The sequence below is a fragment of the Rana temporaria genome, chromosome 4 (genome assembly GCF_905171775.1).
Source record: "Rana temporaria chromosome 4, aRanTem1.1, whole genome shotgun sequence".
NCBI lineage: Eukaryota > Metazoa > Chordata > Amphibia > Anura > Ranidae > Rana > Rana temporaria.
Genome location: NC_053492.1, coordinates 279,744,653 through 279,772,111, shown reverse-complemented (window position 1 = coordinate 279,772,111; position 27,459 = coordinate 279,744,653).

The following is a 27,459-nucleotide window of genomic DNA, read 5'->3' as shown; positions in this document are numbered from 1 at the left end:
GAATGAAGAAAAAATACTAAATGTGCCAAATTTTATAACAGAAACAAAGAAAAATTATTATTTTTTACAGAATTTTCAGTCTTTTTTCTCTTATAGCGCAAAAAATAAAAAACCCAACGGTGATTAAATACCACCAAAAGAAAGCTCTATTTGTGTGAAAAAAAGGACGAAAATTTCATTTGGGTACAGTGTTGTTTGACTGAGTAATTGTCATTCAAATTGTGAGAGCACCGAAAGCTGAAAATTGGTCTGGTTATTAAGGGGGTTTACGTGCCCAGTGGTCAAGTGGTTAAAGCAAAAAGTAAAAAATATTGTGTTTTTTCTAAATTGTCGCTCTTTTTTTGTTTATAGCGCAAAAAATAAAAACCACAGAGGTAAATCAAATACCAACAAAATACATTTTGTTGGGAGCCATATCGCACGACCACGCAATTGTCATTCAAAGCGTGACAGTGCTGAAAGCTGAAATTTCACCTGGGCAGGAAAGCCCAGTAAACAAGTGGTTAACATTCTAGTAAAATTCTTTCATTACAGCATGAATCCGGAGCTGCATGCCAGAACGGTCTTTACAGCACTTACCTCTGAAACATGGCCCAGGCCCACGGAAAACCAATATTGTGTTTCATTCCCTAAACAGGCCTGTGGGATTCACTGATATTGCCAGCTATGGCTAAACAAACTTAGGTTACAAACTTGTATGTGCCTAGAATGGGAAGCAAACAGTGTAATAGTTATGTAATTAGGAGGTTTACAGAAAGCCTTGGAATACTTAATGGGATTATATTCAAATACTTCATGAAGCAGAATTAGCTAATTTGCTTGTAACAGTTACAAATATTTGTAGAACCTTTGGTGTGGCTTTCCTCTTGCCCAGAGCAGGTCAAGTTTCCAGATTTTCAGCTTTGTGTAAATGTTTGAATTACTTATGTAGCACTACCCCCAAAGGAGCTGCTGGTTGATTTTGGGTGGCATGTTACCTTTACTTCTCTGCCGTCTAGGGTGCTTGATGAGAGCTGAAAAAGAGTCAATGTCCACATATTGTGTTCCTTTTTCTTTGCTTTATTTACCAAACATGGTAAAAGAACGAATAAGGGATTGGAGAGGTGAAATAGGGTATAGGTAGTGTGTTCAGGTGTAGAAATTATTCAGAAGCACTCCTGCTTCCAGTCATAAACTGTCGTCGCCACTCTAGCCAGAGTGGGTATTGTGCCCCTGGATAGGCCTCTCTTACTAGTCCTAGCAGCCAGGGCACTACACGGAACCTTGGTACAGTCTCTGCCACCGACCCTTCCAAAGATGGAGATATGTTCGGTCCAGAATCCCCTCAGTTTAGGATTAAGCACCTTGAAGTAATTACTTGTGAATGCAGGAAACTGACAGGCAACCAATGCTCAGCCTTTCAGTATTCGTGCATCCTTCAATGAAGTTCAGGCCTCCCCTGAGTGTACCAGCCTTGTGCTCGGTGCTCTCCAGAACAGGTACTTAATTCGGTGGCTTCCCCCCTCAGGACGGACAGCGCAGGACCACTTTGTAGATGTAGACCCAGTCTGACTTCTGGACCTACCCGCAGATCACGACTCCAGACCAACGTGGTCCCAGAGCCAGGAACTCTGTACACGCACCCCAGGCCAGGAGGGCCACATACAGGGGTGGTGGGACGACTGCCCAGGACGGACGACGACGACCCAGAACCAGTGACAACTGTCCCTTAAATACTCTGCCCCAGCATGCACAGCGTAGCGATCAACCCCCGCTGATTGGCCGCTGAGAAAGAATACCCAACACACCTTGATCTGACTGCTGCCACCCTCAGTCTGGAGCGGAACCGACACCCCAGACAACAATAGTGGTCATCTGCAGTACAGCTATGGCTGGAACAGAGGCCCAAACTTGAAAACAAATCAGTCAGAGGTAACTATTCCTCTGACTACCCTCTAAATATAAAGCAGGGCCAGCAGAGAAAACAGCTGCCCGCTACACTTACATTGAGATAACTGAAATGCGGGAGCCAGGAGGCGGGGTCTAGCTGCACAGTCATGCTGCACTAGAGCTCCGCTCTGTGGGGAAAGAAAACCGCAAATAATTGATTTTAATAGAGCTGCAAACGAACAGAAAACGACGGGTCGTGTTCCCAGGAGGTGAGGAGAACCATTTTATTGAAATATGGTGCTGGGGGGTGCCAGAAATAAGGGTAAATCCAACCCTAATAGCACGGCCCAGCAGATGAAGGGCTCTGTAAAAAAGGCGGCATTCTCCTCAGCCACCTCAGCTACCTCAGAGTCTAATACTGAGGGGAAAGGCAAGCAACGCTTGTTAAAGGGAATGAAATCTGCAGCTTCTCTGAGGAACATGGACACGGACAGTGAGGAGGAGGACTTGTCTAATACCCCACAAATAGCTACATTAAGTAAGACAGTCCCCTCAGAGCTCTTAAGTCAATTCGAGAAAATGCTGAATAAAGCGCTAAAGCGCACCTCAGAGCAAATCACCACTAGTCTAACTAAGGAAATAAGAGACTTGGGCTGCCGCACAGAGACTTTAGAGGCAAAAATGGACGAAATTTAAATTTATACTCAAGATTGCCAATCAGAACTAGATGCGCTTAAAGAGGAGAACTTGGTACTTCATAGCAAACTAGAAGATTTTGAGAACCGCGCCAGGAGATCGAATTTGAGATTCAGGGGAATTCCTGAGACAGTCCTGGACCTTTCAGGTACCATTCTAGCACTGTGTCAGGAGCTAGTGCCGGGACTGCCTGTAGAACGCCTGGAATTTGATAGAATACATAGGGCATTAGCCCCCAAAAAATCTGAGGGACCCCCCAGGGATATCATTGCAAAACTCCACTACTACAGAACAAAAGAGCAGGTTCTGGAAGCAGCCAGAGAGAAGAGCAGTTTAACATTCCAGGGAAACAATTTCCAGATATTCGCCGATCTATCGCAACTGACAATTACCAAACGGCGTGCAATGAAACCCCTTTTAGTGGAATTACAACAGCGAAACATAAAGTACCAGTGGGGATTTCCCTTCTCCCTCAGATTTACATTCCAGGGCTCAAAGATAGTGTGCAGATCACCTGATCAATTACACCAAGCTTTAATTGATCTGAAGCTCATTGATCACAGTATCACACACAACTCCTCCCGCAGAAGATCAGCATCAACATCTTCCCGCAATGGCATCATTCAACCTGAAAAGAACAATGGAACTCATCACACAAACAAACGAGGAAGATTTGTGTCTCAACCCCAAGACCAAGAGGATACCATGGACTGACCACCTTCCAGAGGACCTCATGAATTTCTTCTTCCCCTGGTCACAAGAACACTTCACAAGAAAAGATGTACAGATTGCATGGATTGAGAACTTGATGTTTTTTATTTTTATTTTTATTTATTTTACTCTTATTTTTAATTTCTACTTTTAAATTTTTCTCTTTTGACCCAATTTTATTCTCATTTTCACCGCTTATTGCGATTTGTATTTTTCATTTTTTACCTTGCACTCCTACCTTTATCACATTCTTACTTCTTTCCATTTTTTTTCCACTTTCCCCCCCACTTTTTATTTCCTCACCTCCTCCTCACCTCAGGGTGGGGAGGAGGGGGGGGGAGGAAACGACAAGGCCTGCCTCTTCATTCGCAGGGTCCCTCAGACTTATGACATCCCACACCATTTAATTACACCCCGGGTACCTAAGAGACACCTCTAAAACCCATTCTCTTATCCTCCTCTAGTTATAATATCCAAAGTTGCTTCACCACATTACACCACCTCGTGCACTAGTAGCCCAGTCAGCGTCCAGGCGCAAGGCGAGTTTTGGTGTGTAGAATCTGCATCGTTTTAATGGTCAATAGGTAGATACCCAATCTGACATATATCTGATCAATAGAAGCCTAATCTTACCCAAACTATTGGACCTACTTGAGGAATTTTTTCCTAAAATTCCAATGGAACACATGATCCAATTAAAACATCTTTGGTATAGGCTAATGAATTCTACAATCTATTTATTTAATTAATTAAGGATAGTTAACCCCCTCTCATATCTCTCGCCTAAACAACAGAAGGCGAGCAGTTAGTGTTATCCTGTTCGAAATGTTATTAACAGCTTAGTTGAGAAAAAACACCTCAGACGGTGTTTACTTGAACATATTTACAGCGGTTTTCCACCGCACGGAACCAACCTGTGCTCCACCATGATCTCCTCAGTTCCCCGCAAGATTAAGAGGGGGATTGATGGGATCCCCTTTTGCCCTGGCGGGGGTAGTCCATCCCCGCCACGGGTAAACCTAACAAACTTTATTGGTTTATTGTTGACTGTTTATTTACTCATTTTTTCTGTGTTTCCCTTCCTTTTCAAGGTTGAATACCCCAGAGACCCCTTTTCCTTTTCTTTCCCCAAGTCTGCAGGGATTGGGCTGGCCAGATGTCCTCCGGTTTATCACGGTAAGATGGACAGAGAAGTAAAGCTACCATGGCACCATTGAATATATTGTCGTTAAATGTACAGGGATTGAATGTGCCACAGAAAAGAACCAAGGCCTTCAGAACATTTCAGGCCAAAAAAGCCCATATTGTTTGCCTACAGGAAACTCACTTTACTACGAACACGACTCCTAGATTTTTTAACCCCTCCTATCCACAAGTCTATTCAGCCTCTGCTTCAGTCAAAAAAAGGGGAACCCTTATCGCTTTTCATCGCACCACCCCATTCACTCTAAAAACGGAAATCAAAGATCCAGAGGGCAGATACATACTATTAACAGGCCAAGTGTTAGATACGGAGATCACGATAGAATCTTATTATGCTCCTAATCTAAACCCGTTACCCTTCTTATCGCATCTTTTCCAAATAATTAATTCACATAAAATAGGGACTCTCCTCATCTGCGGAGACTCCAACCAAGTCCTTCTTCCATTCTTAGGTAAAACCCCCTATGTCACACCTAAACACCAAGCTAAATGGACCCTTCCCAACTTATTAGCCAAATACAATTTAGTAGACACGTGGAGAGAACACAATCCCACAAAACGGAACTACACATACTTTTCAAACCCACACCAATCCTTCAGCCGAATTGATCATATTTTTGTGACAATCGGTATGGTCCCTCAAATACTATATTCAAATATAATACCCATCCCTTGGTCAGATCACAATGCGGTGTACACCACAATGGCATCAACCATTCCAAAAAACCATGATCCTACTTGGTATCTTCCTGAAATTATACTCAAACACCCTGCCCATTGCCAATTGATTGAACAAGCTCTAAAAGACTATCTAGAACTCAATGCAAGCCCTGAAATATCCCCACTTACATTATGGGAAGCACATAAGCCAGTCCTCAGAGGAGCATTCCAGCGGCAAATAGGGATCTTAAAAAAGGAGCGAGCACTGATGGCAAGAAAATTGGAAACAGAATTCAACTTAGCATTTCTGGCCCTACAAAACTGCCAAACTCAAACTAATAGAACTCGGCTGGACAAAGCACGTCTGGAATACGACTTGTTCTTAACCGATTCGGCGAATAGAACACTTAATAGATCTAGACATGCTTTCTACAAGCAAGCTAATAAACCAGGGACATATTTAGCTAGAGCGCTAAACACACTCAATAAGACTTTTAAACCCATAAAGTTAAAAATTGCCAACAGGGTTCTCTCCAGCAACCCACTTAAAATAGTTCAAAAGTTTAGCTCACATCTAAAACAACTCTACTCAGAAACTACTGTATTTGACGAATCTAAAGCTGACTCCTTTTTTGCACAAATTAATCTTCCACAAATAAGTCAATCACAGAAAGAACAGTTGGAAGAACCAATTACGCAAGAGGATGTAGCTTTAGCCATTCGGGAACTCAAAATCAACAAAAGACCGGGACCTGACGGGTTCTCGGCAAACTACCTCAAAACTTTTACTGAGTTACTTTCACCCAGACTGGCAGAGGCATTTAACAACTTACTAGAGCAAAAAACCTTCAGACCTGAAACGTTGCTAGCAACGGTTTGTATGATTCCCAAACCACATTCGGATGACACACTTTGTAGCAATTATCGTCCCATATCTATGCTTAACATAGATATAAAACTATTAGGTAAAATACTAGCTACCCGCCTTAACAATTTTATCGGTACTCTAATCAATCGAGATCAAGTAGGTTTCATGCCATCCAGACAAGCGGGCGATAATATACGCAGGGCATGCCTCTTGGCCAACATAGCAAAGAAAAGGGGTATACCGGCGTGTTTTCTCTCTCTGGACATCAAACAAGATTTTGATTCTGTTTCCTGGGCGTATTTAAAATATACTCTACAGAAATGGGGCTTTGGCCCTAATTTCACTAATTGGATTATGGAACTTTATAATAACCCTAAAGCATATGTTAAATACGCAGGATATAAGTCTGACACATTTGATATCAGAAGAGGAACGCGTCAGGGCTGCCCGTTATCCCCGTTATTATTTGCCCTCCTTATCGAACCGCTTGCTCAGAAAATCAGATCAGACCCCACTATCCTAGGTATAGAATTAGGAGGTCATAAACATAAATTATGCCTATTTGCGGATGACATTCTTTTATTTATTTCTTCCCCGCAAGTAACTGGCCCTAATCTCATCCCAATACTTGATAGATTTGCGACGTTCTCAGGTCTAGCCATTAATCCCAAGAAATGTGTAGCACTAAACATATCCCTCTCAAGACTAGAATTAAGTGCAGCCACAGTAGGTCTTCCATTTACATGGTCGGATAAGAGCATCCCGTACTTAGGAACACATGTAACGGCTGATACATCTGATGTATTCTCTTATAATTATCCCCCTCTTCTTAAACAGATAACAAACTTACTCAAATCCTGGTCCCAGCTCCCATTATCCTGGTTAGGTAGGATCAACACAGTCAAGATGACAATATTACCAAAATTGTTGTATCTTTTTAGAGTGCTCCCGAGTCCAATACCGGCTTACTTTCTGAGGATAATACAAAACAGAATGACGACCTTTATATGGGGCACATCTAGGCCCAGAATAAAGGCGAAAATCTTGCATCTCCCCAAAACTCAAGGAGGGTTAGGATATCCGAATTTTACAAACTACTATAGGGCAGCGCAAATTTCAACCTTGGCCAAATATCATGCAAAAAAGGAAACACCTCTCTGGGTAGCGATTGAGGCAACCGAGTGTGATCCCATCCCTCCAGCTAACTTACTATGGATTCTTCCCAAGCTACGCGGGAAAATCTGCAATCCAATTATTAAACATTCTCTCTCACTATGGGATAGCTATAAATCCAAGTATTCACTGGTGTCCCCTCTCAACCCACTGCTTTCATTTTATAAAAACCCAACATTTTATCCGGCATGGATCTTCCCTAACACATTCAAGGAATGGGTAAGGAAAGACTGTATATATGTCTATAAATTTTTGGATTCATCGGGTATCATGCCCTTCCCGACAGTATGTAAAAAATACGGTATACCTCAATCAGAATTGTTTCGATACCTCCAAATAAAAAATTTTGTGGAAACACATCTGACCTCTTCGGCTCTGAAAAACCAGATGTCACCTTTTGAAAGTATATGTAAAGATAATCCACATGTAAGAGGTACAATTTCGGTTCTGTACTTGCAGTCACTATCCCACAATAACACAACAAAGCTTCCTTATGTTCAGAAATGGGAGAGTGACCTGGGTATAGAACTTAATACCTCGGATTGGAATCAAATATGGCGAAACACTAAATCGGCTTCCTCGAATATAATAGCATTGGAAGCGGGCTATAAGGTATTAATGAGATGGTACCTGGTGCCAAGCAGAATAGCTAAATATGCACCAAACTGCACCGGACATTGCTATAGGGATTGCATCACCGAAGGTACATATTTTCATACTTGGTCGACGTGTCCAATAGTACAGAAATTCTGGGATAAGATTTTCAAGATGGTAAATGCGGTGACTAAATTGAGAATACTTCCAGACCCTAAATTGGCACTACTGAATTTAAAGCCCATCAATCTAACACACACGCGCTTCAAGCTACTAACACAACTCTTTACGGCTGCCAAACAAACCATAGCAAAAGCTTGGAAAACTCCAATTTTATCAACGACGGAAACAAAAAATAGAATGAATATTGCTATGACGCACGCCAAAATGGAAGCGTTAGAAACGGACACGATCGCCAACTTTGAAAAAATATGGAACCCTTGGATACAATATGCTATACCAGAAAATTTTAATAGAGGTGTAATGATGCCATGGTAGCTTTCCTATACGAAAATAACCGTTGTACATTTCATGCTTTGACGACGGATCCTAGCCCATCCCTGCAGACTTCCTTACCTGACCCCCCCCCCCATTTTCCTTCCTTTTCTTCGCTTCTTCCTTTTCCTGATCTGATACTGCATAAGGTAGTACCCTCGTGTATCTACCGTTAACTTTGAAAAGGTAGCACATTTTAGAAATTTAAAGTTGATAGGTAGTAAGGTTACATTAAATAAGGACGTATTATCTTTGATATATTATCCACTAGCCACTAGGACAAGTTGTAAGGATTACATATTTGGCTATGTTAACTACTTAAACTCTTCCTGCGATAGTACACAGAACATGGCTAAAATATTCCCGTTTATTGTTGTTTAAGAAAGATGATACTGTTAGTCAATCTTATGTTATAATAACCACCTGATAACTGTAACGAATGTATGCTTCATGTACAATTTTAGTTGTGGGGGTTTTAGTTGATCATAAGCTCAATAATGGCATGCAATGCCAAGCTGCGGTTTCCAAAGCGAGCAAAGTCCTTTCTTGTATTAAGAGAGGTATGGACTCCAGAGACAGAGATATAATTTTGCCCCTGTACAAATCATTAGTAAGACCTCATCTGGAATATGCAGTTCAGTTTTGGGCACCAGTTCTCAAAAAGGATATCGGAGAACTGGAGAAAGTGCAGAGAAGAGCAACCAAACTGATAAGAGGCATGGAGGAGCTCAGCTATGAGGAAAGATTAGAAGAACTAAATCTATTCACTCTTGAGAAGAGGAGAATTAGGGGGGATATGATCAACATGTACAAATATATAAGAGGTCCATACAGTGTACTTGGTGTTGAGTTATTCACTTTACGGTCAACACTGAGGACAAGGGGGCACTCTTTACGTCTAGAGGAAAAGAGATTTCACCTCCAAATACGGAAAGGTTTTTTCACAGTAAGAGCTGTGAAAATGTGGAACAGACTCCCTCCAGAGGTGGTTCTGGCCAGCTCAGTAGATTGCTTTAAGAAAGGCCTGGATTCTTTCCTAAATGTACATAAAATAACTGAGTACTAAGATTTGTAGGTAAAGTTGATCCAGGGTAAATCTGATTGCCTCTCGGGGGATCAGGAAGGAATTTTTTCCCCTGCTGTAGCAAATTGGATCATACTCTGCTGGGGTTTTTTGCCTTCCTCTGGATCAACTGTGGGTATGGAGTTGGGTGTATGGGATTGTATTGTGTTTTTTATTTTGTTTGTTTATTTTTTTGTGGTTGAACTGGATGGACTTGTGTCTTTTTTCAACCTGACTAACTATGTAACTATGTAATTTATTCTTGCATTTAATAAAGATATTCTTGACAAGGAGATAACTGAAATGCAGTTTATACAGTAGCAACATCTAGAGCACAAATCCTCTCTGTTCAATCTCCCTCCTAGGATAAATTCCCCAAAACCCCTCCACCTAGCACAACCCTTCCAAATTACCATTTCCAGCATTAATTCTCCCTCCCAGCAGAAATGTCCACCCCCAATTTCCCCCACTTAGCACAAATTTCCCCACCCCTCCTAGCATAACAATTCCCCCAATCCCTTTCCTAATTCAGTTTCCCCTCAAAATCCCTCATTCTCCCAATTTCCAGCACAGGTAGCCTCCTATCCGCTCTCCTCCACATACAGTACATCCCAAACACTATTATTTCTGCCCCCCCCCATGGTGTACAATTTGCCTGTAAGCTCAGAACCTTCCCCTGCCCCCACAACTTACAGGGGGAAACCACTACAAAGCTGGGAGGAGGTGTGTTGTGCCACCTGAAATGTTCATGGAAAGGCCACTCTCCTTATCCTGACTCAGCAGTGATGTGACTCTGGAAAAGCCACTCTCTCACCCATAGATGAGCAGTGATATGTCCCTGGAAAGACCACTATGTCATCCACAGATGAGCAGTGATATGTCCCTGGAAAGACCACTATGTCATCTACAGATGAGCAGTGATATGTCCCTGGAAAGATCACTCACGCATCTATATGTAGCACTACCCCCGAAGGAGCTGCTGGTTTAGATTTGGGCCTGCCATTACCTTACTGTTCCATACGCTCGTTAAAGGGATTCATGTAGCTGTGCCTAACTTTAGGCGGGCGTAGCGCATCTCATATACGCTATGCCGCCGTAAGTTAGAGAGGCAAGTACAGTATTCACAAAGAACTTGCGTCCTAAGTTACGGCGGCGTAGTGTAAATGGGCCGGGGGAAGCGCGCGTAATTCAAAGTAGGCTGTAGTGGGCGTGTTGTATGGTAATTAATTGTGACCTCACGTAAATGACGCTCCTAACGAACGGCGAATGCGCCGTCCATGAACGTATGCTCAAAATCACGTCGCAAAAAGTCAATGCTTTCGACGTGAACGTAACCTGCGCCCAGCCCCATTCTGAATTGGCTTACGCAAACAACGTAAACGACGTAAAATTCGACGGCTGTCCCGAAGTCCATACTTAACATTGGCTACGTCATCTTTTTGGTGGTTTATCTTTACGCCTGAAAACGCCTTACGTAAACGGCGTATCTTACTGCGACGGGCGTGCGTACGTTCGTGAATAGGCGTATCTTGCTCATTTGCATATTCTCGGCGTAAATCACCGTACATGCCCCTAGCGGCCAGTGTAAATATGCAGCTAAGATAAGACGGCGTAGGAGACTTCCGCCGGTCGTATCTTAGCAACAGAGAAGCGTATCTCAATTTGAGCATACGCTTAAAGATAAGACGGCGCAGATTCAGACTTACGACGGCGTATCTACTGATACGCCATCGTAAGTCTTTGTGAATCTGCCTAAAAGTCTCTTTCAAGGTTTTTATTAAACAAAGTTCTCCAACAGAGGGGTAGAGGGATAGGGAAAGACTCTACCTTTTGCTTTGCGGATCACGGGTGCAACTTAGATCCAGAGGATTAACTCAGCTCCACACTGGATTTCAGCAACCACCAGATAGGCTAAGGCCCCGTACACATGACCAAACATGTATGCTGAAACTGGTCCGCGGGCCAGTTTCAGCATACATGTTCGGTCGTGTGTAGGCGCGAATTCCAGCAAACATTTGCCCGCCGGGCCTTTTCCCAGCAGACAAATATTCCTGGACGTGTTTTAAAACCGTCCGCTGGAATCCTGCCCGCTCGGACATGTACGGTCGTCAGTACAGACCTACCGTACATGTCCGAGCGCCCGCCGTCCCTTGCATGCGTCGAATGACTTTGACGCATGCGTGGAAGGCTTTAAATGGCAGGCCCGCCCACGTCGCCGCGTCATCGCCGCGTCATCGTCGCGGCGACGACGCGGACACGCCCCGCGTATTGTTTACGCGCGGACTTCTGTACGATGGTTAGTACAACCATCGTACAGAAGCCCTCTGGCAGGCATGTACGGTGAAAACGGTCCGACAGACCGGTTTCATCGTACATGTTTGCTCGTGTGTACCGGGCCTTACTCTCACCGGCCTATCAGCTGGTGCGAAGCTCGTCAAAGTCTCTGCCACAGACTTGATAAGGGTTGCCAGGCCGTCCCACGATCTTCTGCCACAAGGTCACGCAACCACTCGCACACTTTGCACAGTTCCAATAAAGTACACAACTCACGGTGCCAAGAATCTTTCAGCCAGGCCGGCAGCACAGTGAGGTCAATTTGCCAGGGTACGTCCTTCAATTGAATCCCACTGGTTCAGCTTCCTTCCATAGGTAAAGTAGCGAAGGACCATCCCTGGATTAGTAGGCCAGAGAAACTCCTGGGCCTACTCTCAGTTGCGAGGTCTCGGACCAGCTGGCCCAGAGGCTACGAAACAGCACACACATCCCTGAGGCCAGGAGGGCCATCCGGTCAGGATCCGAAGACAAACCCCTCCAAAACGGCGTCTGTCTCTTAGGTACACCTCCCTAGAATGCACAGTGGGTTGACCGTGCCCCCTGAGCTACTTCTAGGAAAGAGATACCCAATGCATCCAGCCTGCTGCCTTTCCAAACTTGACCTGTGATAACAGCAACACCCACCGTCAAGGGGAAAATTGTGCAACCCAGCTGAACTGAAACAGAACCAACAATTTAGCATAATCCTTCTGAGCTAAACTACAGCTCAGACAACTAAAATTTAACATATAGCGCCTACTAAATGGGAGCATGGCGCTACACATAGATGAGCAGTCTATCCCTGGAAAGACCCCTCTATTATCCACAGATTAGCAGTGATATGTCCCTGGAAAGACCACTATCTCATCCATAGATGAGCAGTGATATGTCCCTGGAAAGGTCACTCTCTCATCCATAGATGAGCAGTGATAAGTCCCTGCAAAGCCCACTCTCTCTTCCATAAAAGAGCAGTGATATGTCCCTGGAAAGGTCACTCTCTCATCCATAGATGAGCAGTGATACGTCCCTGCAAAGGCCACTCTCTCATCGATAAAAGAGCAGTGATACGTCCCTGAAAAGGCCACTCACTCATCCCTAAAAGAGCAATGATACATCCCTGGAAAGGTCACTCTCTCATCCATAAAAGAGCAATGATACGTCCCTGCAAAGGCCACTCTCTCATCGATAAAAGAGCAGTGATACGTCCCTGAAAAGGCCACTCTCTCATCCATAATAGAGCAGTGATATGTCCCTGGAAAGGCCACTCTCTCATCCATAAACGAGCAGTTATACGTCCCTGGAAAGGCCACTCTCTCATTCATAAAAGAGCAGTGATATATCCCTGGAAAGACCACTCTCTCATCCATAAAAGAGCAGTGATATGTCCCTGGAAAGACCACTCGCTCATCCATAAAAGAGCAATGATATATGTCCCTTAAAAAAGGCCACTCTCCCATCCTTGGTTCAGCATTGATATGTCCCTGGAAACACCACTCTACCATTGTGCTGTTACACTTGTCGTATGAAGATATAATACAATGCATAGTCATGGTTAATGTTGATATTACTGTGAACTGAGAATTTTTGTAGTTAATTCCTTAACCATTGTTTATATGGCCCCAGTATAGTTAGTTAACATACTACCATCTTGTGATTATTTTGGTTATTGCACCAACTTTTTCTGTGTTCCTTCCCATTTTATGATGTATTTCCCCTTCCTTCAAACAATAGCGTGATGGGATAAAAATGGCTGCTTGTTTAATGGCCAAATGTTAATCTGCTCGCATTGGGGAATGCATTGCCATGTTTTGACTAGGGATGAGCCGAACACCCCCCCCCCCATTCAGTTCGCACCAGAACCTTCGATCGGACCGACCGTTCGCGCGAACATTTAGAATTTCATTCCATTGACGTCTATGGGACTCGAACGTTCAAATTCAAAAGTGCTAATTTTAAAGCCTAATATGCAAGTTATTGTCGTAAAACGGGTTTGAGAACCCGGGTCTTGCCCCAGGGAACATGTATCAATGGGAAAAAAAGTTTTAAAAACTGTATTTTTTCTGGAGCAGTGATTTTAATGATGCTTAAAGTGAAAAAAAATATGAAAAATTCCTTTAAATATCATACCTGCTGGGTGTCTATAGTATGCCTGTGAAGTGGCACGTGTTTAGAACTGTCCCTGCACAAAATGAGATTACTATAAGAAAAAAGTATTTTAAAACTGCTTGCGGCTTTAATGTAATGTCTGGTCCCTGCAATATTGATTAAAATCATTAAGAAAAATAGCATGGGTTTCCCCCCACTCCCCCAGGTCATTACAAGCCCCTTTGGCCCTATATACTTTGAACAGCATTATACAAGTGGTGCAAACAAGACAGGGAATATAGGTTTGTTGTTAAGTAGAATCTGTTTGTAATTTTGAACTGGTACTTTTTTAAAGTGTAGCTCCAGCCATAAAATCTATTTTTAAGCTTTTCTGAAAACATAGAGTGGGATTCATGAACTATTATAATAAGAACTGTAACTACATGCCATTGTTGAACAGTGGTAGAAAAATTGGGCCTTTGGTGCTGGCGCTGGTCCGCAACCTTACTCTTGTAACGTGGATCAAGGAGAGTTGTCAGCCAGTAATGATCCCTCTCCTTGATAGCACGAATATGAGGATCCTTCCGCAGGCTTTGCAGGAATCAGGGAGGCCATACAACATAGGTTTGCTGAGGCATTCGGTGCGGAGTCCTCTGGGTCACTGAGGACGACATGATCCGCAGCCACCTCGTTCCAGCCATGTACAAGTCCATGGGTTCCTTGGGACTGTAATTGATCCCTGAAGACTGCTGCTGATGCTGAGTGCTAGGCTCCACCTCCATGCTGACACAATCCTCCTCCTCCTCCTCGTCCTCTTCCTGCGTGATAGGCAGGCAAGCAGGAACACTGTCTGGATAAAGGGGGCCTTGAGAGGTAAGGAAGTCCTCCTCTTCCTCCTTCTGTTCTGCCTCAAGGGCCCTGTCCATTATTCCACGCAGCGTGTGCTCCAACAGGTGAATAAGAGGGACAGTCTCACTGATGCATGCACTGTCACTGCCCACCATCCTCGTGGCCTCCTCAAATGGTGACATGACAGTGCATGCATCCCTGATCATGGCCCACTGACGTGGGGAAAAAAAACAAGCTCCCCTGACCCTGTCCTGCTGCCATATTGGCACAGATACTCATTGATGGCCCTCTGCTGCGTGTGCAGCCGCTGCAGCATGGCCAACGTAGAGTTCCACCTGGTGGGCATGTCACAGATTAGGCAGTTCTTGGGCAGGTTGTATTCCTTTTGGAGGTCTGCCAGCCGAGCACTGGCATTATATGACCGTCGGAAATGCACACAGACTTTCCTGGCCTGCTTCAGGACATCCTGTAAGCCCTGGTACCTGCCCAAGAACCGCTGCACCACCAAGTTAAGTACATGAGCAAACAGGGCACATGGGTCAGTTTTCCCTGTCGCAGGGCGGAGAGGAGGTTGGTGCCATTGTCGCAAACCACCATTCCTGGTTTAAGCTGGCGTGGCGTCAACCACCTCTGAGCCTGCCCCTGCAGAGCTGACAGAACCTCTGGCCCAGTGTGGCTCCTGTGCCCCAAGCACACCAGCTCAAGCACCGCATGGCATCTCTTTGCCTGCGTACCTGCGTAGCCCCTTGAACGCCTACGGAGCACCGCTGGTTCGGAGGACACATCAGCACAGAAAGAGGCCACAGAGGAAGAAGAAGAGGAGGGGGTGGAGGAGAGAGGTGTGTCACAACCAGTAGTATCATTTTGAAGGCGTGGTGGCGGAACAACCTCCAACACTACTGTACCTTGTCCTGCGTCCTTCCCAGCTGCCAGCAGAGTCACCCAATGCGCTGTGAAAGATAGGTAATGTCCCTGTCCATGCCTGCTGGACCATAAGTCAGCGGTAATATGCACCTTACCACTGACCGCCCTGTCCAGTGAGGCATGGACATTGCCTTCCACATGCTGGTAGAGAGCCGGAATCGCCTTCCGTGGGAAAAAGTGGCGTTTGGGAACTTGCCACTGAGGTACCGCACATTCCACAAACTCACGGCAGGGGGCAGAATCTATCAACTGAAAAGGCAGCCGTTGAAGTGCTAGCAATTTAGCTAAGCCGGGCCTGTGGATGGCTGGGAGAGAACTTCTTTCGGCGCTGCAGAAGCTGGGTCAGGGAAATTTGCCTGGTACAATCTGCCATCGGTGTACCGATAGTAGATTGCCCGCAATGTACTTGGCTGTGACACACCTAATTCTACACCTTCAGTCCTATCAGTGCAGGCTTCAGAGAGGACTAAGGGTATAGTGGGGTTGGAGATCCCAGCTGATGAGAAGCAAGGGGAGGTCCGCTTTGTACTTTGGTGTGGGTCTTTGAGGTACGCTTGCCAACGAACTGCATGGCAGGTCGACATATGTCTGGTCAAGCATGTGCACACTGCAGAGGACAATGGCAGTACACACACCACGTAGCTTTAGGTGCACACTGCAGAGGACACGGGCAGTAGACACACCACATAGCTTTAGGTGCACACTGCAGAGGACACGGGCAGTACACACACTACGTAGCTTTAGGTGCACACTGCAGGGGACACGGGCAGTACACACACCACGTAACTTTAGGTGCACACTGCAGAGGACACGGGCAGTACACACACCACGTAGCTTTAGGTGCACACTGCAGAGGAGACAGGCAGTACACACACCACGTAGCTTTAGGTGCACACTGCAGAGGACACAGGCAGTACACACCACGTAGCTTGAGGTGCACACTGCAGAGGACATGGGCAGTACACACAACATGTAGCTTTAGGTGCACACATGAGTTTGACTCAAATATGAAGCTCATCCCTAGTTTTGACCTGCAAATACTGGGCTAGATTCAGTAAGCAATTGCGTCTGCGTAACCATAGTTACGCAGCGCAATTGCTTAGTTGCGCCGGCGTAACGACTTTTCTGTATTCAGAAAGCTTGTTATGCCGACTGCAGCCTAAGATATGACTGGCATAAGGCTCTTATGCCGTCGTATCTTAGGCTGCATTCTTACGATGGCCGCTAGGTGGCGTTCCCGTAGTGGTCAGTGTAAAGTATGCAAATTGCATACTAACGCCGATTCACAACCGTATGCGCGCCCTACGTACGCATTTTACGTCTTTTGCGTTCGTAAGGCTGCTCCTGCTATTAGCAGGCGCAGCCAATGCTAAGTATACCCGTCATTCCCGCGTCGCAAAATTTGAAAATTACGTTGTTTGCGTAAGTGAATCGTGAATGACGCTGGACGCCATTCGAGTTCACTTTGAAGCAAATGACGTCCTTGCGACGTCATTTACCGCAATGCACGTCGGGAAAGTTTCCCGACGGATCATGCGCACTATGCTCGGCGCGGGAACGCGCCTAATTTAAATGATCCACGCCCCCTACGGGATCATTTAAATTACGCGCCCTTACGCCGGGCAGTTTTAAGGAGCGCCCGTGCAAATTACGTAGCTACTGCTTCATGAATGAAGCGTAGCACACGTAAATTACGGAGGCGCAGCGTTAAAACGGTACGCTGCGCCTCCGTAAGAGGGCGCAATTCGTACCTGAATCCAGCCCACTGTCTTTTCAATATTTTGCCTGTATCCTGTTGTAGTAACCTGCTGCATTTACTGTATTTGCTGGCGTATAAGACTACCTTTTACACTTAAAAAAAATGGCCAAAAAGCAGGGGTCGTCTTATACGCCGGGTCATCTACTCGGATGCCTGCTGGATGTGCGGTAATACTGTATGTAGCTTCAGCTACATACAGTATATACCGCTTAGCTTAGTCAATCCCGGGTGAGCGATGTTTTCAAATTAATACAGAGCCTGCTCGGATTGGAGTAACAACTTCTGCCAATCTGAGCAGGCTACATACAGTAGCCTGCTCGGATTGGCTTTGAGAGTCAGAGAGGCGCGGGCTGATGATGTTACAGCCGTTCGCCATGATTGGCTCTAGCTCCAGCAAGAATGAAGAAGAATATGGATCCAGAACAAAGAAATATGAAGCGTCAGAAGCCTCGGAAGGGGGGTCGTCTTATACGGTGAGTACAGGCAAAAAATCTTAAAAAACTGTAAAATTAGGGGGTCGTCTTATACACCCGGTCGCCTTATACACCGGCAAATACAGTAATAAAGATTTTCATGGACGTGAAAAGGTACTTGGTGAGTTCAGCTCTCTGATAAAGACTGTCCGTGGTGATTATACCTGCTTATACAGGCAGGCTCAGCAAGGGATAAGTCACTAATACAACAGTTGGAGTCAGAATACCATGGCTCATCAGTTACATGTACCTGGAAATACCACTCTCTCATCCCTGGCTCACCAGTGACCTATCTCTCGAATTACCATTCTCTCATCCATGACTGAGAGGTGACATATTCCTCGAAATACAATTCTCCCATCCATGGCTCAGCAGTGTACCTGGAAATATCACTTTCTCATCCCTGGCTCAGCAGTGACATATCCCTGAAATTGCCATTCTCCCATCCATAGCTGAGCAGTGACATCTTTCTGGAAACTCCACTCTCCAATCCCTAGATTAGCAGTGTAATGTCCCTGGAAAGGTCACTCTCCCATCCTTAAATCAGCAGTAACATGTCCCAGCAGTGGAATGCTCCACTCTCTTCCCCCACCACACCTAAGATGCCCTTGTGGATATGTGTTTTAAAAGCCTTCCTGGAGGCTGGAGCCCTGCTTGCTCCTCAAGAACAGAGGAAGGAATGAGTAAGGGTTAACTGTATGGGCAATGTTAAGGTTTAGGAATAGGTTACATAATAGGGACTGGGGAGTTTCTTTCAGGCTGGAATGGGATGGACCATGTGACTTCTCTGCATTATAAAGTATACAGTAACAGATAATGTGCAAATAAGCTGTTTGTCCTGGAGATACATCCTTTAAAATTTGATAATTTGAAATGATTGACTCTGATTAATCAGCCCTCCTGTCCCTAAAGTTACTCCATCCAGATATATGAAGAAGGGGATGGGGATAGGGGACGAGGGACAGTGGCTATGGCTGAGCCTCTAAGAATCCCCTCCCCCCAAAGGGGGCGATTATGGGACTATCTCGGTACTGGGTAAAAAATGACATACATATAAAATAAAATTATATTTTATTACATAAACTGTTGAACAAAAAATACATGATAAAATTGAAAAAACAAGACCTAAGGGATACCCCCGGGCAATTCTGTTGTTGCAAACATATAGACTGGTCTATGCCTCGACTAGTTTCGCGGTGAAACCGCTTTCTCAAGAGAACCAATCTATAAAACAATTGGATACAATTAATATTATGCAAACATAATAATAATAATTTTATTATGTTTGCATAATATTAATTGTATCCAATTGTTTTATAGATTGGTTCTCTTGAGAAAGCGGTTTCACCACGAAACTAGTCGAGGCATAGACCAGTCTATATGTTTGCAACAACAGAATTGCCCGGGGGTATCCCTGAGGTCTTGTTTTTTCAATTTTATCATGTATTTTTTGTTCAACAGTTTATGTAATAAAATATAATTTTATTTTATATGTATGTCATTTTTTACCCAGTACAGAGATAGTCCCATAATCGCCCCCTTTGGGGGGAGGGGATTCTTAGAGGCTCAGCCATAGCCACTGTCCCTCGTCCCCTATCCCCATCCCCTTCTTCATATATCAACCGGGATGATGGTACACTTTTAATAGTAACTATATTATTTATCTGAGGCCACACTCAACATTTTTTCCATCCAGATATAGCAGAGTTTTACAAACTGTGTTTCAGTTCAAGATAAAAAGTAAAATGATAAAAGATATATTTTCAACAGATATAACAAAGGGGAATATATTACTGGAGTAGAATTGTTGTAAATACATTAAAGTGTATCTCTAGGCATTTTTTTTTAAACTTTAGATACAGTGAGAAAGGGTTAGACCCTCTGTCAAGTTTTTTTTTTTTTTTTTTTTGTGTATATGTTTATGTATTTGTGCACCTGCTGGGGAGGCTTACCTTTCCTTAATGCCTCTGGGACAGGAAGTGAAGAGAAAGTTCCCCAATGGTAACCAGATGGCAAAAAGTAACTTTGTGATCTATGCACTCTCAGCTTTACCCTGTATAGAGATTTTCTTAACTCATGGGACAATAATCTGAGTTCCTGCAACTAGCTCCGGCGTGTTTGCACAGTCCACATGCAGAGCCCGCCAGGAAGTCGGCACGGCGCTGCGCTAATCACAGGCATTGAGACATTTCCCGATCTCTGCAGCCGAGCATCGGAACAATGTCTCCCTGCCTGTGATTAGCGCAGCACCTTCCTGACTTCCTGGCGGGCTCTGCACATGGAGTGTGCAAACACATCGAAGCTCATCCCTACTGCAGACTAAGGCTGATCATCCCTGGGGTAGGTTAATGGAGCAGTTAACTCTTTACACACAAAAGAGCTGTGGCCGCATTTTTTAATAGCAACATCCATGGTTCACAGCATCTGATGTTGCGATTCTGACCTGTAAAATTGTAGACCTTGTTGCCATAGGAATGTAACAGATTTTAAACCATGGTAGCTTCTTTTAAATTCCTTATTTTCTAGTTCGAGCAACAAATCTCTTAACAGAATATTGCAGTATATTACAAAACAGACATTAGCTACAGTAAAAAGGGTTTAAAAATGAAAAAATACAAGTCCACCTGGTCTTTGATACAGTGCAGAGTTCGGATCACTTGAAGTATAGGTTTGATCTGATGTTAAGCCTTTGACCCTCATAAATTAGTATTCATTTGTAGTTCTGATGGTAATACAAGAGCTCCTAGCTGCTAGTACAGATATATATTTTTTGTCCACCAGACAGGATGGTAGAGAACTGCTTTCAAAACTGATTGTAGTTGTGCTGGAGTGTTTTAAAATGCCCAGTGGACAAGCCCTTAAACCGTAAACTGTTGTAGTTTTTTTTGGAACCTCTAAGACAATATCATAATGTGCTAGTAAGCATCGCATACTAGTAATGTGAAACTTACCTTAGAATGAAGCCCTCCAGTGACACACTGTCACCATTGAAGGCGCTTCCATCTTCACCCTTTCAGGTTTGCAGACTTCGACTTTGTGTGTGGTCGGAGACATGATGACGTCACTCCCGTGCGATGTTTAAGGCACAGGTCTCTGAAGGAACGAACCAGGTGGCCGTTCCTTTAGAGCAGGGATCTCCAAACTATGGCCCTCCAGCTGTGGTGGAACTACACATCCCATGAGGTAGTGTGAAACTGACATTCACGGACATGACTAGGCATGATGGGAATTGTAGTTCCTGGACAACTGAAGGGTCGTAGTTTGGAGACCCATGCTTTAGAGCGAATGTGCCAGTGACGTTACCTGCTGGATCTACAATAAATATCTCCTAAACGGTGCATGAAATAGGTAAAAATTATGCATGGGAGTTTACTACCACTTTAATGCCAGCTACTAAATCCTGGATACATCTATCTTTCTATATGGCAAGGTTTTACGATCCAAAATCCAGCATATTTTTAGCAGAATGAAGTTATGATTTGTTGGAGACCAACTATGACAAGTCTATAATGTGTTTTTCTCCTAGAAGGTCTTATGTGACTTTCTAACCTGGACTTTGTAATTAGTTGAGTTCTTGTTTAACTGAATAGTATCTTCTCCTACAATAATGTAACTACTTTTTAAGAGGTAACTCCATTACCATGGAAATTATGGAATATGTATGGTCTAAAGTTTTACTATGGGAAGTTCTTCACATAGTCAGCATAGGTCAATGCTCTAGCCACACAAATACCTATCGATAAAACTGCACACAAGACTAGAAAACCTGTCACGTCCCTGGCGGTAGAGCCTGATGTGCGGAGGACGGCCTCTCTTACAGCTCTGACTCCGAGCTCCTGATAGAGTGGACAGGAGGCTCAAGAGTACAAAGTCGCACGAGTGCCTGGCAGGATCACTGATGAGTCGCTGGGCTGGAGTCGCTGAAGGGATCGCAGGAGGACACTGGTGCAGGAGAGGCCCAGGAGCAGCTGTCAGCAGGTAGCCGAAGTAGGCAAGCCGGGTCATACACTATCGGGCACGTCAGGAACAAAAGCAGAGGCAGGAGCAAAGTCAAGGTGCAGGCCGGGTCGGTATTGGGCTGGCAGCGAGGTAGCAGAAGCAGCAGGCGGGAGCAGGGTCAAAACAAGCCGGGTCAGGTGCAGGCAGAGAGCAGGAGCGTCAGAGACAAGCCGGGTCGGATAAACGGAACAGGAATCAGGATACAGGATAACAGGATCAGGTACGCTAAACGTTATAGAACGGACAGCACCTGAGTCCAGGAAGTGGACAGTTTAAATAGCCTGTTTGGCGCCAAACACTCAGGGAGTGCTTGCCGCCATTTTGGGCACTGGCATGCCCTTCCTGACAAGACCATGTATAACACAGCTTTATCAGACGTTATTTGAAGACCCTGGGTTAGTTGAGGTTTATGATGCACTTCAATCCTTCTAGGTAGTCTGTTTTCTTTTTGTTTGTTTTTTGGAGTCAATTCTGCTGTCTTTGTTGGCTGCTTAGCTCAGATAGAAGGTTTTAATCTGACCATCGTGTGAGTGACTTTTTAATTATGGTGGAAATAAAGGTAGCATTGCATTGTGAACCCCTTGGAACTAACTGTTTTTCTGCAGTAATTGCAAATGTGATATGATCCTCATCTAAAGCCTGGTACATACAGAAAGTTTATTTTTTATTTTTTTCAATTCAGCAGGCTGTGCGGAAAAAAAACTGAAGAGGTCATTGTACTAACTATGTGATATTAATACATTGATCTCTCTCTCTTTGCTACTGTGTATTGGCAGGGGGACTGATCGCCACCCCCGCGGCAGAACATGCAATGACTGCATGTGCTAATCGGATGATGATCAGCTGTTGATTTTCCAGCATGCTTGTTCGACAGAAGCTTGTCATGAGACCAGCTTCTGTCAGACGAGGAGCTGCACACAAGGGCCAAAAGTCAACCTGTAACTGCCAAACTAACCATTTTTGGCCAGTTTTCTGGCCTTGTGTAGTTTTATTAACAAATCGCAACAATAGACAAATAGACAAACACAATGTGCTTAAAGCGGTGGTTCACCCTCAGTGACACGATTTTACCATCGAGACAGGCATTGTAGCGCGAGCTACAGTATGCCTGTCCCGATTTTTTTTACCCCCGTACTCACTGTGTACTCGTACATTATAGATTTTGGCTCCCGCGGGGAATGGGCGTGCCTATGGAGAGGGAGGATGATTGACGGCCGGCCCTGGCACGTCACTCTCCCCGAAGACAGCCGGAGTAGGTCTCGGCTCTTCACAGCGCCTGCGCACAGGCTATGCGCAGGCGCCGTGAAGAGCCAAGCCTATTTCGTCTATTTCCGGAGAAGCGTGACGCGCCAGAGCCGGCCGTCAATCATCCTCCGTCTCCATAGGCACGCCCATTCCCCGAGGGGAGTCAGTATCTTCGATGTACGAGTACACGGTGAGTACGGGGATAAAAAAATCGGGACAGGCATACTGTAGCTCGCGCTACAATGCCTGATTTTATGGTAGAAGAAAAAAAAAAATTTTTGGGGGGTTTATAGGGTGAACCCCCGCTTTAAGCTGATATCACACAAAGAAATCTAATTTCTCATGTCTATATTGAACAGACCCATTAAACAATAACAGTGCTGGAAGAAAAGTCAGTGAACATTTGGAGTTAATAGCTGGTAGAACATCCTTTGGCAGCAATGACTTTAAGCAAGCACTTTCAGCAGCTCTGGATCAGATATGCACAACATTCAAGAGGAATTTTTAACCATTCCCATTTGCAAAACTGCTTCAGCTCAGACACATTTGTATAATGTCTGTTGGGGACAGCTCTCTTCGGGTCACTACACAGCATCTCTTTGAGGTTAACGTCCGGACTCTGACTGAGCCACTCCAAAAGGCACATTTACTTTTTCTGAAGCAAGTCTGTGGTAGATTTACTTGGATGCTTTGGTTCATTTTCCTGCTGCACTACCCAACTTCAAATAAACGTGGGAATGTATTTTCCCCTCAATGATGGCAAGTGGTCCAGGCCCTGAGGCAGCAAACCAAGCCCAAATCATGATGTTCCCTCCACCATACTTCACTAATGGGATAATTTAATGTTTGTAAGCTGTGCCCTTATTGCGCAACACATACTGCTGAGTATTCTTCCAGAACAATTCAACTTTAGTTTCATCAGTCCACAAAACATTTTCTCAGTAGTATTTTGGTTTGCCAAGGTGCTCTGTGGCAAAATTCAGCGCACATCAATGTTTTTTGGAAAGCAGCAGCTTCCTGCATGGTGTTCTTCCAATGGACACCCTGCCTGTTCAAAGACTTCAGTATGGTAGACACATGAACAGGGGTTTTTGTCAGTTCCAGAGATCCTGAGACACGTCACCAGATTGGCGAGGAGAAGAAGAAGCGATCCTATTGGCCATCGAGGAGGAGGAAGTAGGAGATGCAGGGAATCCGCCGGGAAGCCCAGGAGGAGGAGACACAGGGTGAAGCTGCTGCCAGAAGGAAGCAATGCCTGCAACCTAGGTGGGGTAAGTGTAGGGCTGGTGACCGACCGACCGACTGGGGGGGTTGCCTGTGACACGACCGACACTGTGACTGATGGGTGACTGAACACTTTGAGATTGCTTTGTATCCTTTTCCAGCCTTTTGAAAAGCAACTACTCTTGCTGATATGTCTTCCGAGAGCTCTTTTTTTGCAAGGCATGGTTCACATCAGCTAATGCTTCTTATGAGTAGCAATCCTGAAATGTTTGAGTGCCTTTATCAACCAAAGTAGCGCTAAACTATTACTCCAAACGAATTTCATTAATTGGACTTCAGATGTGCAAACTACTGATTCCAGTTAGTTTTCATTGAAGTAATTGGTCTTTGGGTTTACTTAGAAAAATACAAGTGGCCCAGTCAGAGCCCAGACCTTAACCCCATAGAGATGCTGTAGAATGGCCTCAAGAGAGCATCAGACATCCTAAAAATGTCTGTCATGAGTCTACGCTGAGAAATACAAATTGCGGGCCAGTCACCGGGTCTGAATCCAATAGAACACCTTTGTAATGAGGTAGTGTAGTACATTCGCAGAATGTGTAGTTGACAAATCTTCTGAATTTTTGTGGTGCAATCATATCAACACCAGAATCTAAAAGTAATGTTTGTTTAACCAGTTCCCGACGGCTGTACGACTTTGTACGGCCGTCGGGTGGCTCTGAATCTCTGGGAGGCCGTGTTTTTACGGCCGCCCCTTTCCTCGTTCCCCGCGCGCGCTCCCGAGCGCGCATCGGGGAACTCCTGTACTGGCCGTGTCCCTTGGACACAGCCAATTACAGATCGCGGTAAATAGCCAATCACATCGGCTATTTACAGCGCGATTCTGTGGCCAATGAGAGATTATCTCAAATGTAAACATATGAGATCATCTCTCATTGCCGGCTCTCCCTCCTCACACACACAGCGCGTGTGAGGAGAGAGATTGTCTGTGAGTAAAAAAAAAGTATATGCATCTAATGTGAAAAAAAAAACGTGCCCAATCAGTGCCCAGTGATACCAGTGTCCATCATCTGTGCCACCAGTGTCCACCTGTGCCATTAGTGCCCAGTGCCCACCTCTGCCAAGTGCCCACCTGTGCCAAGTGCCCACCTCTGCCAAGTGCCCACCTCTGCCAAGTGCCCACCTGCCACCTCAGTACCCAATCAGTGCCCAGTGATACCTGTGCCACCAGTGTCCACCTGTGCCACCAGTGTCCACCTGTGCCACCAGTGCCCACCTGTGCCAAGTGCCCACCTGTGCCAAGTGCCCACCTCTGCCAAGTGCCCACCTGCCACCTCAGTACTTTTCAGTGCCCACCTGTGCCACCTCATCAGTGCCTACCTGTGCCACCTCAGTGCACATCTGTGCCGCCTCATCGGTGCACATCAGTACCCATCTCAGTGCCCACCTGTTTCGCCACATTAGTGCCATCTGAGCCGCCTCATCAGTGCCATCTGTGCCGCCTCATCAGTGCACATCTGTGCAATCAATCATCGCACATCTGTGCCATCTCATCAGTGCACATCTGTGCAATCAATCAGTGCACATCTGTGCCGCCTCATCAGTGCAAATCTATTCCACCCCATCTCTGCCACCTCAGTACCCATCTCTGCCACCTCAGTACCCATCTCTGCCACCTCAGTACCCATCTCTGCCCATCTGTGTCGCCTCAGTGCACATCTGTGCCACACATCTGTGTGAAGTCGCCAGCAACAATGTCTAAGCGTCTCTATTCCACCGAGCAGGCATTTGCAATTATTGCCGCAAGTGACGAGAGCAACGGGGAGCTCTCGTCTTCCGATTCACAGCTGGATTCGGATGTGGATGTAGACTACGAGCCAGTCTACAGCAGTGGAACCGATACAGGCTCAGAGGGGGAAGATAATCAGCCCGCCAAAAGAAGGCGCTCTGGTGAGGCAGTGCCATCCACCAGCACCGTCATGCCATCCACCAGCCCCGTCATGCCATCCACCAGCCCCGTCATGCCATCCACCAGCCCCGTCATGCCATCCACCAGCCCCGTCGTGCCATCCACCAGCACCGAAGTGCCATCCACCAGCACTGCAGTACCTCGGCAGCAAAGGCCAAGGACCCATGCAAGCCTTCCCTATGCCCTTCAGTACCCCTTGTGGCTTCCTCCAAATTCCGGAGAAGCCAACATTCCCCCTTTTACTGCCCAGCCAGGAGTCCAGGTGGACACGGACAATTTTTCACCAATACATTTTTTCAATTTATTTTTTACTGAGGAACTGCTTTCTAGCGTTGTGGCCCAGTGCAACCTATATGCCCAACAGTTTATCACCAACAACCCCACATCGTCCTATGCCCGTCCCTACAATTGGAGAGATCTAACAGTGGAGGAGTTCAGAATTTTTTTAGGCCTCACCTTTTGTATGGGACTCAACCCAAAAAACGAAAAACATTCATTTTGGTCCAAACGCCCCATTTATCATATGCCCGTCTTTTCTGCATCAATGCCCCGAAACCGATATTTCATGATCCTGAGGTTCCTCCACTTCAATGATAACACCCAGTGCCTTCCCCGAAATGACCCAAATTTTGATAGGCTTTTCAAAATTCGCCCCTTATTAGATTATTTTTCAGAATTATTCCCCCAAATATATACCCCGGAACAACACATTTGTGTCGACGAGTCCCTAGTAAAATTTTGTGGCCGACTTAAGATCAAACAGTTCATGCCAAGCAAAAGAGCCCGCTATGGGGTGAAGATGTACAAGTTATGTGAACGAGCCACAGGGTACTTGTATTCCTTTTTGGTGTACGAAGGGAAGGACACCCAGCTGAATCCCCCCGATTGCCCAGACTACTTGGGATCAAGTGCAAAAGTTGTCTGGCAACTCATCACCCCCCTCCTGGATAAAGGATACCACCTGTACGTGGACAATTTCTACACGTCTCTTCCTCTGTTCCACAACCTGCACCGAAAGAAGACGCCAGCATGTGGCACCGCCAGAAAGAACCGGATAGGCTTTCCTCAAAGCCTTGTGAATACAAAGCTGAAGAAAGGGGAATCGGCGAGTCTGCGCAACAAGGAGGTTCTGGCAGTGAAGTGGAGGGACAGAAGAGACGTGTACATGTTGTCGTCCATCCACAACGATTCCTTTGTAGAAACCCACAGAAGGCGTGGCACCACCATCCAAAAACCCACCTGCATTCAGGACTACAATTTGTTCATGGGGGGAGTCGACCTAAATGA